General features: G+C 36.1%; 1 pseudogene across 1 annotated transcript in view; it reads right to left on the reverse strand.

Annotated features, from left to right (window-relative positions):
- Positions 1–21,392, reverse strand: part of LOC306639898 — a 43,068-nt pseudogene that overhangs the window by 19,857 nt on the left and 1,819 nt on the right. The window contains exon 2 of the transcript in view: positions 16,165–16,256. The product of the transcript in view is annotated as an uncharacterized misc_RNA (transcript). The remainder of the gene's footprint in view (positions 1–16,164; positions 16,257–21,392) is intronic.

Genomic DNA, 21,392 nt, shown 5'->3' on the forward strand with positions numbered 1-21,392 from the left:
AGGGAAGGTGTTTTAGGTAAAGGGAACAGTATACATAGAGGCAGGGAGAGATGACGGTGAGGATGAGAATAAGTTGATTCTAGTGGAAGGTAAGTACTGTACTGAGAATTAAAAATGGAAAAAGTAGGTAAGAAAGTCATTCAGAAATTTTTTTTATTAATTTCTATGGCATCAGACTGTGCTTCAGAACACGAATCTCATTTTACTGTCCCATAGTTCCTAAGCATCTCTAGTTGGATATAATGCCCAAGTTCTTTTTGAATATCACATAACAAATAAAATCACCCAATATATCTTTCATTTTGTTAACATTCACACAGTTGCTCATTTTTAATATAGAATTTAAAATTATATCCCTATTGTGTGTCAGTTATTATTCTATATTCTGGGGATTCAGAAATAACCAAAATAGACTCATTCCATATCCTTCCTGAGTTTATCATTTATCATGGCCTAGAATGTGTATGCTGTGGAAGGGCTATAGAAGGAAGAGATCTGTAATATAGATTTAGTAGATCAGGGAGGAAAGAGATCTGAAAGGACTTTTTTGAGGAATCTGAGCTGAGAGTGAGCTAAAATTTTCCAGACAAAAACTATAGTGAAAATTGTCCTAGCCAACAGCATGTGAGAAGATCCAAAGAGGAGAGAAAAGGGTACAATACATAGGATGAAATGCAAAATTCATTGTAATATGAATAATCTGGGCCTTTTTGCATTTGCCCTCAAGGCCATTTCCATGGAATGACATATTCAAAAGAAATAAAATAATAATACTGAAAAGCTTGGAATTGTCAGTCACATGACATGCAGAAAAATCCCGATGATAAACAGACACGATATCTATCAGGATCCTTAGAAATAAAGCCTGAGGCAGGGATTGGGGAACAGGGAGTTCATCCAGGGAATGTCATTTAGAAAGAACCTATAAAGGAAAACAGTAACAAAAGAGAGGTTTCTGAGCAAGAATATGGTTTCAGGTAAAAATGGAGCCTGGGCTTGACACTTGTCAAGGAGCTCTGTAGCATGCATCTCAGAGAGTTGTCCCTCCTTCAGGAAAGGGGTCTGTTCTTTTGTACTCATGACAGCCAGGCATTGGCAGAAAGCACAATGTTAGGAGCATAATTTCAGTGTTTCCTTCTTCCTTTGCCTCCATTGTTTTCACTGCAGTGTTGTCCAGGGCTGAGTCAACACACACCTGGACTCCTTAGAAAGTAGGAGGGAGGGAAAGCCTGGATGCTTAAGCTGAGATGCTCTTGTTCACATTGCTGGCGAGCAGTGCATGTGTGAGGCTGGGAAAAAATAAGCCTGGAGGGGCGAGAAGGAAAACGAGTGATAGGCAATGTGGAAAAGCATCCGGTTGTATCCAGGTTGAATTTAGTAATTCAGTTTCTCAGTTGGAGGTCTGAAAATGTGGACTGCTCTGTCTCGGGGTGGCTCAGAAGACTTGACAGTTTGTGTTGGCTGCTCATCTGTCCAGTGAATCATGGATTACTTACTGAAAGACTCATAAACTCAGTTTTGCAGTTGTCTGGAAGTTAGGTCGAGGGAGAGTATTTTTCTGTCTTGTGATTGGGGTTAGAATGACATACTCCTACAGTGATTTTGTAGGGTCATAAAAATAGAGAAAGCTGCCTGGAACTAAGTTCTCTGCATGTCTCCCAAGTTTACCCCACCCTCTCAAATTTGATCTTTCAGAAGGAAATTACTTCATTTACATATTCTGATATTTAAATTCCTATGTTTTATTTCCTATACACACTAGTTTGATATCCTCTTCATAGTTTAGGGCTTTGCATAATATAAGGATGTTCTTTAATTTTTCCTTAGAGTAGGTATTCCTTTTATGATCACTGTTAATTAACAATATTTTCTTTTATGGAGAGTACATAGAGAACCTAATCTAGCTGGTTAGATAAACAACTCTTTAATAGTGATTTATTAAGCTTTCTAATTTTTAGAATCATGTGTTCATAAAATATACATTTAAAAACCACTATTCTGCTTCTAATATTGTTTTTTATCCTGTTAGATGTTATGATAAAAAAAAAAGTAGAAATGATTCCTGCTTTTGAGAAAAGAACCAGTGGAAAGGTATAGAATAACAACAAGTTACAATACTCTATATTCAAGAAGAAAACCATAAAACTCACAGACATGAGGCAGTGTGCAGGTGGGTTGCCACAAGAAGCACTTCATTCTTTGAGGGACAAACATAATGTTTCCTTATCATAAAAGTGAATTTGCATTTCTCTAATTGCTAGAGATGTTGAACACTTTTTATATATGTTTTGACCATTCATATTTCTCCTTCTGGGAAGTGTCTGTTCAGTTTCTTCACCCATTTATTGATTATTTATTTTTCTGGTGTTAAGTTTTTGAGTTCTTTGTACATCCTGGAAATTAATGCCTTATCTGAGGAACTGGTGGTGAAGATTTTCTTCTAATCTTCTCCTAATCTATGGGATCTGTGTACATGTTCTTGATTGTTACCTTTGCTGTGAAGAAGCTTTTCTGATTGATACCATCCCATTTATTGACTCTTGATTTTACTTCTTGCACTTTAGGAGCCTTGTTGAGGAATTCAGTTCCCAAGCCAACATGTTGGAGAGTTGGGCCTACTTTTTCCTGTAGAAGTACAGGGTTTCTGCCTAATACCTAGGTCTTTGATCCACTCAGAGTTTATTTTTGTTCAAAGTGAGAGATAGGGGTTCAATTTGATTCTATTATATGTGGATTTTCAGTTTTCCCAGCACCATTGGTTGAAGAGGCTATCTTTTCTCCAATGTACACTTACGGTACCTTTGTCTAGGATGAGATAACTGTATTTATATAGGTGTGCCTCTGTTTTCTATTATGTTCCATTGGTCTTCATGTCTGTATGGCAGTTATAAAGAAGACAAGTAACAATAAATGTTGGTGAGGATGTGGGGAGAAGGGTACTCTCATACATTGTTTGTGGGACTGCAAATTGGTGCAAGCACTATGAAAAGCAGTATGGAGAGTTCTCAGAAAACTTGGAATGGAACCACCAGTTGACCCAGTTATCCCACTCCTTGGTCTATACCCAAAGGACCTAAAAATAGCACACTACATTGACACAGACACATCCATGTTTATAGCAGCGCAACTCACAATAGCCAAGCTATGGAAACAACTTAGGTGTCCTTCAATGGATGAATGGATAAAGAAAATGTGGTATGTAGACACAGTGGAATATTATTTGGCTATAAAGAAGAGTGAAATTATGGCACTTGCTGGTAAATGAATGGAACTGGAAAATATCATGTAAGTGAAATAAGCCAATTCCACAAAACCAAATGTCGAACGTTCTTTCTGATTTGTGGATGCTAACCCCAAACAGGCGAGGTTGGGAGGGGAATAATAGAAATAGATCAAACTGGGCAGGAGGTAATGGAGGGAAGGGAAGGAGGAGGGGGAATAGGAAGAACAGAAGAGTTAGTTGGTTATAACTTTCCTAGCCTTTTATTTGTACACATGACCAGGGTAACTCCACATTATGTATAATCACAAAAGTGGGAACTTGAAAGAATAAGTTATACTTTACATATGTATATTTTGCCCAAATACATTCTACTGTCATGTACAACTAAAATTAAAAAAATTAAAATTAAAAAATATGAATGACTACATGCATTTGATTTCATACATTTGCCACTCAAAGTTCTTTAAAAAAAATCAGTAAATGACTCATAATATTCAAGTATTCTGAAGCTGTTTTGAAAGGAGAACAGATGTAGTAGACATGTATAGAAAAGTAGCGAAACAATCTGTGTGTTGTGAACTTAATATTTGTATTCAGACTTCCCAAGAATGGATAGGTGCCAGGATTGCCCATAGATTTTGAAAGGTCTATCAGGGATTACCCTAGATAGAGCATGTGAATCAAGAATATTTTGGTTCAAGGATTACATTTCGGAAAGCTGTATAGATGGTTCTGATGCTTAGCTAGATCTAAGAACCATGCCCTAGGGTTTTATTTCAAAATTGATGTATGCCAGATCCAGAATATACCAAGGGAGGTTGCATTCCAAACCAAGTTTTTTACTCTCTGCCATATAAAGTTTGGAGAGATTACTTCTTCAGTTTACGCTACATCCCCCTATTATATACTTCCATGGAATCTTGGGGATCTGTGGGTGGGGAACAATGTATTGAGTAATCCATTTACTGAATCATTTCAAAACTACCCAGAGGATAACACATAAATATGACTCCTAGGAAACTATATCTGAACCCTAGTGAATCCATTCAAATCTCATTTTCTTAGTAGCTGCAGGGAAAAAAAATTCCTTACATCCAGTATGTAACTATAGGGTTTATGGAGTAAGACCCATATCTTACATGGGCTGACAACTGCTGGTAATGATTCCTGAGTCCGCAGAGTCCCAAGGATATGGCTGTCAAAGCTCTTTTAGGAATACCAAAATGTTTAGGGAATTGGTCAGAACTACAGCAGTTGAGAGTATTTGATCTGGAATAATTGTGACTACTATTTCCACAGGAATAAAACAGTTACTTATCCAGAAAAACCTTCTTACACAAGACCCCAAAAAACTCCTCTTCATAACAACAACAAAAGAGTCACAATAAATGGAATTCTTAGGAAGAATGCATTCACAACACACACAAAAGGATGAAGAATGACTATCCTAACTATCCATGATATGCTTAGTTCCCATAAGTGCACAAACAAGTAATTCACAGAAGCCATAACTAGTGACCAAGATACCTAACATGCCAACTGTATTTCTACCTATTTCCCACGTGCTGTTCCCTTGGCTTAAAACTCTATTGCCTGCAAATATCTACAACTTCATCTTCTTACTTTCTTCAGGTCTCTGATTCAATGTCTTCTTGTCTGTGATACTTTACATACCCATATAAAATAGCATGCCCCCAGGTTCCTTTCTGACTTTGCTGACTACTTTATTTTGACTCACAGAAGGTATAATCATCTTAAATGTGTGTTCACTTATGAACACGTTGCCTGTTTCCCTGGAGTAAAATATAAACTCAATGGAACCAGGAGCCTGTCTGTTGTACTTAGCACTATGTCAGCAGCACCTAGAAGAGGGATTGCATATACTCAGAGTGAGTTGCTTATTTATTGAATAAAAATTATCTAACTACTAATCAAAGTAGCATGAAACTAACAGTGAGAGGCATATTCCCCTGACACATTATCATTTTTTAAGATTAATAATATTTAGGGTTGGCAGGAATGTGGAGAACTAGGTACTCCCAGATTCTACCCTATTGCCTTTCAAAATGACACTAATAAAATCTATGTACCTTTCAATACAGCCCTAAAGTAGGCACACAATTCTATGTAGCACTTAGTGACAGAAAAAACTAAGAAACACCTAAATGTGCACCAACAGAGAAGTAGTTAACATTCTTACCTCTCTATGATAGTACATCATGAAACTATTTAAATAATGTGATGAGTCCATATTACTAGTAATAAAATGTTCTCAAAGATAAACAATATAAAAATATGAAAAATGCAGAATTGTTTCTGAAAAAAATATATGTTTATATATAATATGTGCATGAATTTCACAAGAAAACACAAAGAGACACACTTAACCATTTATAATAGTTCCCTAAGGGTAGGGAAGAGTTTTTGGACAGTTGGGTGGAGTAAAGATTGTTTTTGAAATTGTTCACTTTATACCCTTTCCTATTGTAGCACAATTTGAATGTATGCATTGCATTACTTATCTGAGACATGAGATAAAGAGGAAATGAGATCAAACGAGTTAATATAAAGTTTTGAACTAATGATGACTGCCTTCTAGAGTTTTTACTACCACACCTCCAGGATGTGAAACAAATACACAACATAATGGAACTGCCAGTTCTGCTGCATCAAAGAAGGGTGACAAGATGCAGTCACTTGGTCATAACTAAGGGAAATGACCTCTCTCCACTTTGATGTTTTGTGAGACTTTCATGACCCTTCACAGGGACTTGCTGGGTCACTATGCTCTCTTCTTCTTTCTAAACTGCCCTGATCACTGGTCACTTGAGCATCTATGTGAGTCAGATTTTTAATGACAAGGAATTTATTCTTTGCCAGAAAAAAGATTCTTCAAGATAATTCTGGTCATATGAGGGTAGCATTAGTAGATTTTTGGGAATAGTCCGGGAAAACAATCTCTTTGGAAAGAGTTCTAGTTAATATCTGGGAAGAAAAATCAAGATAAATACATGTTTACTATTTCTTACATATCCTGCAGAGTCTTACATATATACTTCTAGAAGACATAGTTTTCACTAGTTGACCAGCTTGTGATCTCTTAAAAAAAAAAAAAAAAAACCAACCCTCTCCATTTGGTTGGGAATTGGGTTGGGGGTTTCCTGGCTTGCAGGACATTTAAGCAAAACCAAGTACCCTGGAAAAATGAAACAAGTTAGTTTTCTGACAGGAACAGAGCAAGACAAATTAATTCCACAAATATTTATTAAATTCCAAATACCTGCTGTGTGCAGTGTGCTGGACACTAAGGATCATAGCAGTGAACAAAGCATGCACATACACTATTCCTGCCCTCACAGTGTTTAAAGTCTTCCCGTGAAAGGATGAAAGCATAAAACTGATTGTGCCACATAGTTTTCCCCATGACTATGTATGATTTAGTTAGGCACTTTGGGTATTCAGAGAGAGGGAACTACGGTATCTGGAAGAAATGTTTGTGGACTACAAAGAACTTGAACAGATTCTCAAAACAGATTCTCTGGGCTTCCATTGGCTCAGTTCCTTACACGTGGTAAATTCTCAACAGATGTTTGTTGAGTTTCACTGATATGAATTTTGGAGCGAACTTGTTTTTCATGGATTGGAACCAAAAAAGAGGAGAAAGACATTTGGATTTGTGTATGACTTCCATGGGGAAGGCGCTAAAACGTCACTGAAGTTACATGCTTCAAAAATCTTGTCCTCTGGCTCTCCAGCTCTAAAAAAAGTTTTATCTGTTAATTGACTTAGACATCTCAGGCTCTGGGAAACATTCAAAATAACTTACAGTTGGGTACGTAGCCATTAGAGAGATTGAAGATTTATGTACAAGAAACATGAATCAAAGCAGCAGTGAAAAGTAATCAATAACCAAAAATAAGTAGAAGAACACTAAATGACAAGATGGAGCCCTGAGTGGCAGGCCTTCATCCAGTCCTGAGAGTCTGATGACTCAGTCCTTGAATCTATGACAAAACTGCTGAGTGGACAGGATGTTGCTGTTACTGGTCAGGATTCTGCATTGTGAGGTAATTTAAGAAGCATAATATTGAGACCCAGGGGGACACTGGATGCTACCTAGGCTTTGCTACCAACTGGGAGGGATTTGAGAGAGGTCATTTAGTTCTTCAACTACAGTTTTCTCATTTGTACAATAAGGAGGCTGAACAAGGCCATCTGTGAGGATAACTTTCATCATTGCTTTCTCATTAATGATACATATTTTGTCAAATTTGTCTTTCTCTCATGGAAGCTCTCTGATCATTTTTTGTATCTTGTCTGCATGTCTGTTGCCCAGAGGTACTATTCAATCTTGGGTTGATGCCTTTCATTGGCAAGAAGAGGATTCATTACCAACCTGATGTTTACCTCCTCTCCTTAGTGCTGTGTTTACACTGTGTAAGACTGAATGCCATATTTGTTAACTGACCCAAAGCCAAGAAACCTTTTGGCTTCTCTAACCTGCAACTCTTGGCTAAAGGGAAACAGGTGTTGAGATGGAAGGAAACAACTTTCCTTTTGCTTGTGTAATACATGAGAAATGATTTTTAAATGGTTCTTAAATATTGAATAATTAACATCATATTTAACAAGTGTTGGTTATTACACATCAGATTTGATTTCCTTTGAAGGTGATTTCTCCAACCAGATTTCTAGGTACTTTTTTCACATATCTAATTCTAGTAGCTTATGTGGCAACAGAAAGTCATTTATCCAATAAATACCTATTGAATCTTTAAATGTATATTGAGTCTAGAATGTATATTTGCAACTTATATGGTTTTACATGATTATTGGGAATTCTAAAATCCCGGCTACCATGATAGTACATTCCTAGCTTTCTGATTAGATGTTGATTTTCCTGCAAAGATAAACCCAACTGTCCACATCATTACTTTTTTATTTAATGTGAAAAATGTACTTGCTGAAATAATAATAACTCAAAGGGTACCATTTTGGAAATTTAATTTTTAAAATTTAACCTCTCAATATCCCAATTTCCTCAAGTATAAATAGTTTATCTAAAACAACACAACTAAAATTAGTGGAGTAGAATGTTTAATCCCATTTTTTCCTGACCCCCAAATCTAGGCTTTTAATTACTATCAGTATGATGTGCTTCAAGTGTGTGTTTGTGTGTGTGTGTGTGTGTGTATAGATTTAGCGTATATTATATATTCAATTTGATATTTTAATTTTATTAAGTACAATTTAGTCTATTGAAGGAGATGTTAATGTGCATTCCACTGTGGAAGTGAATCATTTTGATTGTTTACTACTCCTGAGCAGGGACAATTTTAGCACAACCTTGTAAGGACTAAAAAGTAGGAGAAAAACTATTTAGGGTACATGCTTGGGATGAATTCTTATGCCACAAAATCCAACTCTTTTGACACATGCTGTTGTAATAGTTACATAATCTTATCTTTCACTCCTCTCTTAGAGAAATAGGAATGAATTTTAGGAGGAACCATACAATTATCCATGACTAGGGAACTACCTAAAATCTTACACACTCCTTGATTAAATCTAGGATGATGCAATACACCATATGTGATGCTGAAAATGTGACAAATTCCTATTTCCACTATTACTTAATTACATAGAATAGTCTACCTATCTTTCCAGTGGAGGCACTGAAAGCTGGTAGGTTGGGAATGAACAACATAAAATTAGATATCCTTTGATTTCATTCTTCAATAATATTCAAATATATGGTTATACTTAAAGTCCTCCAGTTTATATTTTCATCAGTGGAGGAAACATTAATTGAGCCCATAATTTTACTTCTACTGTTTTAACCTCTTACAAAGTTAACCACTCAGGGAGTGTCTACATAATTAAAACTAGTACCTTCCATCAAGTTTCTCCATCCATCTTTAAAAAATCTCTTTCCTTCCTCTGACCATAATCAAATGTGGAACATCTATCCTGCCCTCATTTAATATAAATTTATTGAGAGAAAACTGTATGATAGTTATTGGTTTGGGTATTGGGGAAAGAAAGTCAAAGAAAAAACTATGGCTTCTATCTTGAAGGGACTTCCTGTCTAAGCAGGGACACTTGGTCTGTGGTCTATGTGCATCCTTAGGAGATTTTCATGGATTTTGTAACCTAAAATTATAGATAAAATTTGTTTAAGCCTACATTTTCCTAAAGAGTGTAAAATATTTATTTGAATCGCAACAATTTAAGTGCAATTGGCCCTCCCAAAAGGATAAAAATCACTAATCTAGTGAAAGGCAAATACATGTACGTTAAGATACATTTGATTTAAAATATGCATTCATTCTTTGGCAGAAAAAGTTCAGATAAAAGAAACTGTGGACAGTGAAGGAGTAGATTAGAATTGCACCAACTTTTAGAGACTGAATAATTACAGGAGAGGACAGCCAAAATTTTGTGACAGACATAAAGTCATTATACTGCACAATTCTTTTGGATACCTGAAGGTAATTTGGCATAATTGAGAAAAGACAATATGATAAAGGAGCAGGGGGTCAGTTATGAGGAGGCCTGAGTATGAAGCCTAGAATTCTTATAAGCAAAGCTGCCCAGAATGTAAAATCCTTCTGTTACTTCACATAATATTCAGGATAAAAATTGGGTCCTGATAGTTTTATTTGAAATTTAGAAGTCTTATTCTGCAGCAGGAAGGTAAATGAGGATGCAGAAGGGCTTTGAAAATGGCAATGAGGCCCTAATTAAAACTATTACTGAGATGGTAAAGAAGGTGGAATCTTGGGAGATACTGATGAAGTAGAGTCCACGGGCCTTGCTGACCCTCTGAATCAGGAATGGGTGAAATGAGCTTCGGATGGCCCTCAATGTTTTATCTCCAATACCCCAGTGGACAGTGGTGGCACTCACAGAACAAGGATTTCAGAAGACCAGGCATGTTTTAGATAAACCAAATATGGTTTGGGATATTGTTATAGTCAGCTTTTTCGCTGCTGTGACTAAATGACCTGAGCAGCACAATCCTAAAGGCAAAAAAGATTTGAGGGCTCACGATTTCAGAGGTCTTAGTTCATAGCAGGCTGGCTCCATTCCTCAGGGTTCGAGGTGAGGCAGAACATCGTGGTAGAAGAGCATGGCAGAGGGAAGAACAGAGAGACTCTACTTACCAGATACAAATATATACCCCATAGCCACACCCCAATTCCTACCTCCTTCAGCCACACCCTACCACTGCAATTAATCCCACCAGGGATTAATTCACCGATTGGGTTAAGATTCTTACAACCCAATCATTTCTCCTCTGAACCTTCCTGCATTATCTCACATGTGAGCTTTTGGTGGATACCTCACATCCAAACATAATACATATATTGAATTTAAGTGTCAATAATATAACTAAGTGGGGTTTGATATATGGGTATGGAACTTAGACAGCGGGTAGAACAGGGGATATATATAGATTTAAAGACATAAGAAGATGGTGGAAAGTATGGAAAATATCACCAGGAGTGTGATAAGAGAAGATTGTAAACATTTTAGAACCATTAGCAGAAAACAGGTAAGAAAAGAAGAAAATTGGAAGGAGGCAGGTGAGGGTAGAGAAAGGAGTGGGTTTACAGAGGGAAGTAAAACTAAAAGAGAAATGAAGGGAAGGAACAGAGTAGCTAAAAGGGTGAAATGCTTCAGGACGGTCCAATAGGATAGTGCAGGGAAATGCACTGGACTGGAATCCTGGCTGTGGTGCACCTGTGTGTTCTCTGCTGCTTTACATGTAAGTAGAAAGCACTTCTCTAATATCATCTCCTACCAGGATCTGTTCCAGATTTTCCTCCCAGGAATTGATCTTTTCAACCTCAACAGTCTTGCAGCATGTTATTTAAAGCTGTATATTCTACCCTACCTTTCCTGGCATATATATATATATATATCATTTCCTCCACTACATTGTGAGTTACAAGATGGCAGAAACCATGTATTATTCATTGTATCAAAAACAGGACCCACATAGTTCTGGGGATAAAATAGATTTTTTTAATAAATATTTTCAGGATTGAATTAAATTATTTTTGGTGAATACATCCTGTCTCCCCTTCTTGTCTGGGTGGTGATGGAATAGTCTTTGTTTGTGGAGTGATATTTTTGGCACTTTGTGACCACAGATCAATGTTCCCATTATTCATTTCTTATTGAAATTATATAAGTGGGGTTTTTGGTAGCACTCAACCACTAATTCCAAATTCTTACTCTTCTACGTGGAAAAACTACCTCAGGTAGTATCATAAAATTTTCAAAAAGATCTTAACATAAAATTCACTCTAGTTTTAGAAAACTTGTACATATTTCCATTTCGCTTTTGAGAAGAGGGATGCATGGAAGTTTCAAAATCTAAAAAACTGCACTATATAATGCCACAACTCCAAAGCCTTTGTGGATCAAAGTTTTACATGTTTTTATCTTCTATGGGAAAAGACAAGTTTGTAATCCACATATGCATCTGGAGATTTAAACTCATTTGAAGGGATTTTGGTTTACCCTCCATCTTCTCTACAAAATAATTATAGAATATGGGCAATTCTTACTATACCTCAAGATAAATTTACTGTACGGCAGTTACTTTGATATTAGTGGGGTGTTTGGAGTCCTACAGAGACCCCATAGTAAAATCATAGTTTTAACCATAGAAAAACAAGTAAACACACCTTCAGAAAATTAGGCATCTACTGTGCAATAAAATGATTACTGTAGAGCACTTGATATACAAAGATTTTCAACAGCATTCAGTTGTTCATATACTTCATATTTTAAATGTGTCCTTAAGTGACCCCAGAGGCAGTGGGCTCTAGAAGAACAGAATGGCCCTTGAAGTAAGAGTTGAAACCCTGGCTGCAGCTCTCAGAGACCTTGTGAACCAGGACTTAATCATGAGAGGAGGTCCAGGCCTTGAAAGTGTTCATGCATCAGAATCATGGAGTCTGGATCTAACTTGACTCTGTGTCTGACCCAAGGAAAATTTCTTAACTTCTTTAAGCTTCAGTTTTCTGTAAAATGGGAAAAATTTGATACCTCTCTGATGATTGTTGTGAAGATTAAATGGGATAAATAATGGAACAATTATGCAAAGCAACTACCCTGTGTCTGGCTCATAATAATACCTCCTTAATTACTTACTTAAGTATCTCAAAATGCAGTTTTCATTCCTGTGAGATGGAGATGAAGACTCAGGAAGCATCTGTGACAATCACCTGAGGTCTTGTGTGGTAGACACCTTTGAATTCCCCAATTAGTAGTTTCCTCCTCTCACAGTTTCATTTATTCATTCCATGTATTCATTCATTATTTATAGTAATCATTTAATCATTGAGATCCTAATAAGTGCTTGTTACTATATAATTACATGTGTCAGGATCTTCTAAGTAGAATAGGAGAGACAGCAAAAGCTGGGGAAAGTTTTGGTCCTAGAGACAGAAGACCAGAATTATCTTTAGCCTTATCACTTTAACATCATTCAATTTTTGAATAGTAAGTTTTCTTATCTCCTAAACTAAGATAGTAACAACCACCTTGCCTGACTTCAGGAGTATTTATAGGACTCAAGGTAAAACATGTAAATGTTCTTTGAAAAATGCCAAGTGTTACTATTTTTAACAGTTTGCTACTATTTCCCGGGTTGTAGGGACAGAGGCAAGGAAATTCCTCACTGCAGGAAGAATTCACGTTTAAGAATGACCATACTTCAACAGAAGAATATATATATGTACACACACACATACACACACACATACATCATATATATATATATATTATATATATATATATATTACACAGTCATAAAGAAAAATGACTTTGGCATTTGCCTGTAAGTGGATAGAACTGGAGACTACATGCCAAGTAAGCCAAAGGTTGAATGTTTTCTCTGATATGTAGAAGCTAATCCAATTTAAGATGTGTGGTGGAGGGGTGGGCAGAAGAAAGATCAGGGAAGTTGACAAAGGAGATTAAAGGGGAGGGGGAGGAATGGGATAAGGAAAGAACCGTGGAATGAATCTAACCTGACTTTCCTATGTGCCTATATGACTATACCACAGTGAATCTCATCATCACGTACGTCCACAAGACACTAATTTAAAAAAAATGATAAGTAAATAGCAGAAAGACCAGTAGAGGAAAGAGAACAGGGGGAAGGAGGAGGGAGGGGAAGGGGAAGTCACGAGGTCTGAATGAGAGCAAACTATATTCCTCACTTTCATAATTATGTCAAAATGAATCCTAATGTCATGTATAACTAAAAAGAACTGATAAATATAAATAAGCAAATAAATAAATAAATAATAAGAATGACAACTATTGAGTGTATATTGGTGGTTGCCAGAGACTGGGGACAGTGAGGAGGCTGATCAATGGGTTCTAAGTTACAGCTAGATAGGAACACAAAGTTCTAGTGTGCTGTTGCACAGTACGATGACTACAATAACAATAATGTACTATATATTTCAAAAAGCTTGAAGAAAGTATTTTGATTGTTTTCAATATAAAGAAATGATAAATATTTGAGTAGATAGATATGTGTAACCTGATTCAAACATTACACAATGCATACACCTATCAAAACATTACTTGGTGCTCCATAAATATTTATAAAGTCTGTTTTTATGTATAAGTTAAAATTTATTTAAATTATACACACACATATACTCACCTTGACTACCCCTCCTTGCTTTCTGATTTATTTGCAAAATCCTGAAAGTCACAATCACCTAAACTCCAAAGGAGATATTCTCTTGGAATTTAAGTGCTGAGCATGCCTGTGTTAACATGACATGGACAAAGAAGTCTGATGTAAGCAATTGTCTTCACGATAATTCGTATACTCCTAATGTCGTCAAATAACTTACCATTCCATGCAGGACTAAACCTTGAATGCCTGGCCCAAATCTAGACATTTTAGAAGCTTATATAATGCCACCAGTTCAGCTGGATTTACTGATGTGATTGGTCCACACTGAACATATACCTCTGATCAATTTGTGCTTGCCTGGAATGCAGGAGACTTCTCCAATTGGCAGTATGTTCTGCTGCTTCCTGTTCCCTATTTGAAACCTGTTTTCTTCAGTTTCATGTAAAAATATTTGAAGGCCTGGGGGGCCTGAGGGATGGTTCAAACTGACCACAAGTGTTACTGGCTGCTGCTGTCTCATTCTGCCTGTTCCCATGTTTACAGTCCTGAAGCCTCGAGACTTGAGACCAAGAAACTATACAATGCAGCTAACAGTAGAGGTAGCCGTGTCAAGGAGCCCTGACTTTCAAACCAGTGTGAAATGAATCACGTAGTAAAATGTTTTTCTAGCATTTTTGTATACTTTCTCCCATGGGAAGAAACAAGTTAGCTTTCTGATACCAAATATCTTCAGTGACATGTTCTCTAGGTGGAATTGTCAAGTTATATCTTAATTAAAACATCCATGTAAAGCTTGAGAGTTTGAAAATACTCATCCCAGAAGTGTTTTGAAAATGTGGACATGTCAGACAAAATATTTGTAATTAGTAGAATAACCTTTCTCTGAATTACAGATATTTTCCTACATTTTCCCCAGAAATAGTAGTCATCACCCTAATTGGCAGAACATCAAAATCAACATTCCTAAAAGGCAGAGATGCCACGGTGCCACACCAGGGGTCTTATGTGTTGGTAACACAGGCAGGTGAAATGGCTGGGTCAGAAGCGGCTTATTGACCTTCATGCCTAGATTGCCTGGTGTCACTTCTTTGGAAAACTGATGGGGAAATGTAAGTCATATTAGTCAAATATACAAGTAGCACAAGACTCATAGAAAAAGTCACAGCACAATCTTCTAGTGGGAAAGAAAAAAAAAAATGAATTTGGAGCTCAATGGTATACAATAGTTTTCCTGGAAAGTGACATGATTATATTGGGAATGTGAAATGGAAACAGGAAAAAAGCATACTATGCTTTTTTTTCTCTTCACTAATTCAACTTATTTTAAGGGGCACAAACATCATGTGACTCCAGTAGTACTATGTACTACTTGCTCAAAATGTATTATGAGCAAGAGATATAAAGGCAAATAATTCATTTTGATGTCCTATAAGGTGTACTCCAATGGGAGTAATACAGGAAGATACAGGAGCACAACAGGAGGCATCTAACCACCCAACGCCTTCTTTGAGAAGAAATGAAGTCTAAACTGTGACATTTTTATCATCCAGACCAAGAAAGGAGTAGCAGAGTCAGAGGAAACAGCCTGCTCTCCCTGTCATCTGCAAGGATGCCTTTTGGAACAACTGCAATGAGTCCACACAGTTGCAACAGAGTATAGGGAGGGGATGAAACCAGAAATGAGGATGGCCAGCATAGGTCCTGCAGTTTTGTTAGGAATTGAAGTTTATCCTAAGAACATGGAGACAGTGCATTTCAAAAGTCCTATGAAAAGAAGCAAAAAAATCGAGTATTTAAAATTGTGCGCTCTGTGCCTCAGTTTCCTTATTTGTAAAATGAGGATGATAAAAAAAAAGAAAAAACCTCACTCAGGGTTGTAAAAAGGACTGGACAGCTTATACCACGTAGAGCACTTAGAACAATACCTGGAACATAGTAAGCATTCCATAAAGGTTAGCTATTGGATTATGATGTGTTTTAATTTAGGAAATGACATGATTACACTTGTGAAATGATTGCTTTGACTTCATTAGGGGAAGTGGCTTATCAAACTGTGGTTTATCCAACAGTGTGGTCTTTCAGTGAGAACACTGAGATGTGTGGATTAGTTGTGGGTGAGGGGGGATGGTGTTTAGAGTCAACATTTTGTTAAAGAAGAGTAGAGTTTTCAAATTTTAAAACTGGAAAGAACCTTACATGGTCATTTACTAAATGCTTTCCTTTATCACAAGTATAAACTGAAGCTCAGAGAAGTTAAACAACTTACAAGTCACAAAGCTCATGGGTGACAGATTTGGTCATGAAGTTCAGGTTCTTTGGAATCATAGTTCCTAGCTCTTTTTGTTCTTCTACTGTGTCCTTAAAGAACCATAAGAGAATGGGTTAACAATGACTGAAGTTTACTCCTCAGGCTTTTTTTTTCTAGTGAGCATCTCAATAAAGCAACTGATAAACCTGTGCCCTGCATTTGAATTATCTTCCCAAGCACCATCTCCATGTTATTGAAATATTTTTGTTGACTTTTTTTCCATCTTACACTTCAAAACATAAAAGGGACTTTCAGTTGAAGGCTTTTTATCTATTTTTCAATTTCTGAACCAAATCCCTTAAGTAAAAGGGAAAGGAAAGAAGGAAGGAAGGAAGGAAAGGACAGAAAACTACCATCTTGAATACAGTAGTTGTTAAGAAAGGAGATGACCTGGGAAATGTCTGTTTCAACAAACAGCGTCCCATAAGATAGCCTTTCCAAAACTTCTTCAAGTGCAGCATTTTTCAATGTGAAAACTGGGGAGCAATTTTCATGCTACTTCCAACCGAGGAAATTTGAGCAAAGAAAGTTTTTGGGCCTCTAGTTCCCCCGTCTTTCCACTGATGCGTTGTTCACCAGAATGTCACAAATGGCCACGTGTGTCTCTAGATTGGATGGAGAGTCATAGAGTTTGGTGCTGTCATTGTTTTTGTATCTTTGAGCAAATAACTGCCTCCCTTTGACACAACTTTGAGAGGAAAGTGACTTATAAACACAACTCTCTAGTGTGACTCACAAAGCAATCAAGACACTTTTAAGTTACAGAATTGAACTCAGAATACTACTGGTTATATTACTCTTAAAATACCTCTAAAAAAACTGGTTGAAAAGAGTGTCATTTTTTGATGCGATGCTTTGAGTTATTAATATATAGTGATAATACATAACATTTCTCATGCTGATCTATTCATATCTGTCTCTTGCCACTGCCAAAAATATCATGTTGGTAAGGGCTCTTAATAAAAATTACATCTGTTCAAACAATGAATATCAACCAAATCTTCCCTACACTCAATCACACCCACAAATGAGGTTGGAATAATGCCAAAAGACTATGGCCATTTGTCTTATAATTTTACCTATTTGACTTGCATTGATTCAGACTGGGAAAAGGTAAAAATAAGCTCTGTAGCCTTTAGAAAGAGGGAAACATATTACGAAGTGCTAACTGGGAGACTTCTGTTTTCAGCATCTACCATAGATTAATAAATGAATGATGAGCCAGGCCTAGTAAAAAGTGGGTGATTTATGTTTAATGCTATGATTCCAACAGATTAAGTTCAACAAAATATAAACTCGTAATTGAAACATTAGCAAATCCACAATATAATACATTACTCCAGGAAGTCAGCAAAGCCAATAATCAATATATTTGGACTTTGTGTACACACACACACACACATACACACACATATATAAACAAACATATATGAAAACTTTTAAAACTAAAATAGAAGTAAAAAATGATCAAGGAGTAAGAGGTCATCAAAATTATTAGAGAAATTGTGAAGAAATTAATAGGAATTTAATATAGAAAAAGTTAAATTAAAAGTTATTTTTTAATTTTTAACTTTTATTTAAAATAATGCAAATGATACTATATTTATAAATTCATTTTTATAAATTCATTTATATATTTATAAATTTAATAATTTATTCTTAAATTGTAGTTAAATTATCTTTTGATAAAAGAAGTGGATTCTGCATCAGTGAATTTCCTATGTGTAGTTTTGCATGAGTTTTTAAACTAGAAATTTAACACCTGCTTAAATAGTTGTGGCAGAAGAGTAATTATACTAAAATATATGCCTGAATAGGTTCTAATTAAACTACAAGAACACAGAAAATATGAAGTAGAGGATAAGAAATATGGAGGGTAGACATAAAATATATGTATATACAAATCTATTCATATATTCTGCACATATAAATATATACTCATATGTGTATATGACTGTGTATCGCTATGTATATGCCACATTACATTTTAGTCAACAATGGACCTCATATATGATGGTGTTCCCACATGATTATATGATCTAATGATATCACAGTCACATTAATTCCTGTATGTACACTGTATGATAATTGTACAAGAACAAAATCACCTAATGACACATTTTCAGACTGTATCCTTGTCATTAAGTGATGCATGACTATTCATACATATATATGCATACATATTTTATGATCTACATAATAAATAATTTAAATATTTGTTGCATATATTGCTCTCTCTATATCATATAATATTCATATTATGAACAATCAAAATCCTAAGACATGAGAATTCAGAAAATACAAAAAAGAAATACTAAAGAGATAGTGATCAATCATTTTCATAAACTGATGGAAGGCATGAATTCTCAGGTACAGGAAGCACATTATATATCAATTAAAGGAATAATCTGGTCCAGTGGTGAAACAGTAGAACCCATGACAAAGAGATTTTCAAAGCAACCAGAGAAAACCACAGTAATTTTCATTTCTTTTTAAAAGGCCTGATGTGACTTATTCATAAATGAGAGTGGACTCCAGAAGACAGAAGGAAATATCATTAATCTAGAGTTATATCAACAGCAAAATTATTATTTAAGAATAAGAGTGAAATAAAGACCTTCAGGGAATGTTCATTCAAAAAACAAAAGCTAAAACAAAACAAAACAAAAATTCTCATAGTTTCTCAGAAATAATAACACACTTTGTGGCATTTTAACTGACTTCAGTCCCATCTCCAACACTCCAGCTAAGTAGAAGTCATGAAAATAAGAATATGTAGTCCCAGTACCAGAAAGAGAGAAATAAGCCTCATTTATAAAGAATTGTAATTAATTATTTGTGGTAAGTACAAAACAATCACTGCCTTTATTTTTCCTAACATGGATCTGGCCTAGTTCTAAAATTACTTCCCAAAAGTATTAAAATGACTTAGGTTGCTGTTATGGTTTAGATATGAGGTATCCCCCAAAAGCTCACATGTGAGAATGCAAGAAGGTTCAGAGAAGAAATAATTGGGTTGTGAGAGTTTTGACCCAATCAGTGAATTAATCCCCTGATGGGGATTAAATAAGTGGTAACCGAGGTGGTAGTGTGTGATTAAAGGAGGTGGGCATTGGTGGCATGTCTTTGTGGAATGTATATATTTGTATCTGTCAATTGGAAACCTCTCCCCATCTCTCTACTTCCTGATGTAAGTTGCTTCCCTCTGCCACTTATCTGCCAAGATGTCCTGCCTCACCTCAAACCTCAAGGAATGAAGCCTGTTGTCTAGTATTGAGACCTCTGAAACTTTTTCTCCCCTAAAATTGTTCTGGGCAGATCTTTCACAGCAGTGAAAAGGCTGACCAAAACAGAAATGGTACCGAGAAGTAGGGTTATTGCTGTGACTGACCTGAACATGTTCAGAAGTTTTTTGAAATTTTCAGAATTGGTGGGAGGAATTTTGAGATGCATAGCAGTGTAAGCTGGAAATGCTTTAGGTTGTTGTAAATGGAGCTAAATGGCCGATTCTGGTGGGAGCTCAAAAGACCAGAATGTCAATGGGATCATGGACAGTGAAGACAGGTCTCAAAAGGGTTTAGAGGAAGAGGGGGACACTATAGGTAATTGGACTAGAGACCATTTGTGTTATGTTCTGGCTAAGAAGTTTTCTGCAATTTGCATATGTCCTGAAACCTTCTGTGAGGTGATTTTAAAAGCAATGAACTCCTTAATCAGGCAGAAGAAATTTCTAGGTAGCATAGCATTCAGGTGGTGGCATGGAGATTGCTGGCAGTTTTTAGCCAAATTTATTATGATAATCAGGAGCAAAAAGCAGAGCAGAAAGATTTGAAAAACTTGGACTTGAAAGGCAGGAGTGAAACTGAGGCTAAGGAAGTTCCAGTGGTTAAAGACTTTACCGCCATTAAAGAAAAGCTAAACCAACATGATGAAGATTTGGACCTACTTTTTCTTCTACTAGATGCAGGGCGTCTGGTCTAGTTCCTAGGGCCTTGATCCATTTTGAGTTGAGTTTGTGCAGGGTGAGAGATAGGGGTTTAATTTCATTTTACTGCATATGTATTTCCAGTTTTCCCAGCACCGTTTGTTGAAGAGGTTATCTTTTTTCCAATGTATGTTCTTGGCTCCTTTGTCTAGTATGAGATAACTGTACTTATGTGGGTTTGTCTCTGTGTCTTCTCTTCTGTACCTGCTCTTCTGTATCATTGGCCTTTGATGTCTGTTTTGGTGCCGTGTGGTTCTACTATTGCTCTATAGTAGAGTTTAAGGTCTGGTATCGTGATACCTTCTGTACCACTATTCCTTCCCAGCATTGCTTTGGATATCCTGGGTCTTTTATTCTTCCAGATGAATTTTGTGGTTGCTTTCTTTATTTCTATGAGGTACGTCACTGGGATTTTAATTGCAATTGCATTGAATTTGTATAGTGCTTTTAATAGTATGGCCATTTTGACAATATTAATTCTGCCTATCCAAGAACATGGGAGATCTTTCCATCTTCTAAGGTTTTCTTTAATTTCTTTCTTGAGGGTTCTGTAGTTCTCATTGTAGAGGTCTTTCATCTCTTTCAATAAATCGATTCCCAAGTTTTTTGTTTTTTTTTTTTTTTGAGGCTATTGTGAATGGGGTAGTTTTTCTAATTTCGCTTTCAGAGGATTCATCATTTATGAACAAAAATGCATTAGATTTATAAGTGTTGATTTTATATTCTGATACTTTACTGAATACATATATTAGTCCTAGAAGTTTCGAATCATGTCATCAGCAAATAGTGACAGTTTGAGGTTTTTTTCCTATTTGTATCACTTTAATTTCTTTGGTCTGTCTAATTCCTCTGACTACAGTTTCAAGGATAATGTTGAAGGGAAGTGGTGAAAGAGAGTATCCCTGTCTTTTTCCAGTTTTTAGAGGGAATGCTTTCAGTTTTTCTCCATTTAGAAAGATGTTGGCCATGGGCTTAGCATAAATAGCCTTCACAATGTTGAGGTATGTTCCTACTATCCCTATTTTTTCTAGTGTTTTGAGCATGAAAGGGTGCTGTATTTTATCAAATGCTTTTTCTGCAACTATTGAAATAATCATATGATTCTTAACTATGTCTATTGATATGATGCATTACATTTATTGATTTCTGAATGTCAAACCAACCTTGCATCCCTGGGATGAAACCCACTTGATCATGGTAC

Source organism: Sciurus vulgaris (genome assembly GCF_902686455.1).
Source record: "Sciurus vulgaris genome assembly, chromosome: 11".
NCBI lineage: Eukaryota > Metazoa > Chordata > Mammalia > Rodentia > Sciuridae > Sciurus > Sciurus vulgaris.